Genomic DNA, 673 nt, shown 5'->3' with positions numbered 1-673 from the left:
CTACCCAAGTATTTGTTCTTGAGAATCATGTGAAAGCCTCCATCACGGAATGGAGGCTCACAAAATATATAAGTATATAAGTAAATCGAGTATGGACATTTGTGGGTTTTTTTGGTTTTGGTGGGGGTGGGGTGGGGGTTGTTGTTGGCATTTTGGGTCACACCCGGCGATACTCAGGGGTTACTCCTGGCTCTGCACTCAGGAATGACTTCTGGCAGTGCTCTCAAGGGGACCATATGGAATGCCGGGGAGCAAACCCAGGTTGGCTGCATGCAAGGCAAACGCCTTTCCCACTGCCATCATCGCACAGGCCCTGGTCATTTGTTTTTATGAAACAAAACAGCATTTTGGTTTTATTTTTACTGGGGGAAGTGGGGAGGGGGTGGGGGTAGTGCTGGGTCATACCATGCAGTGCTCTGGCTTTATTCATAGCCCTGTGCTCAGGGAATTGATTACTCCTGGGTTGCTCTGGGGGGACACCTTGAACCAGGGTCTGCGTTTGCGAGGCAAGCACCTTAACCCCAGTCCTACCCGACATTCTTAACACTTTAAGGAAAGTTTACAAGGGCATACATAAATAAATGAGGTTTAAGACCATTTTTAAGATACGTTGGGTGCGGGACTGGAGCGATTGCACGGCGGGTAGGGCATTTGCCTTGCACGCAGCCGACCT

The sequence above is a fragment of the Sorex araneus genome, chromosome 5 (genome assembly GCF_027595985.1).
Source record: "Sorex araneus isolate mSorAra2 chromosome 5, mSorAra2.pri, whole genome shotgun sequence".
NCBI lineage: Eukaryota > Metazoa > Chordata > Mammalia > Eulipotyphla > Soricidae > Sorex > Sorex araneus.
Note: the sequence above shows the minus strand (reverse complement) of the source record.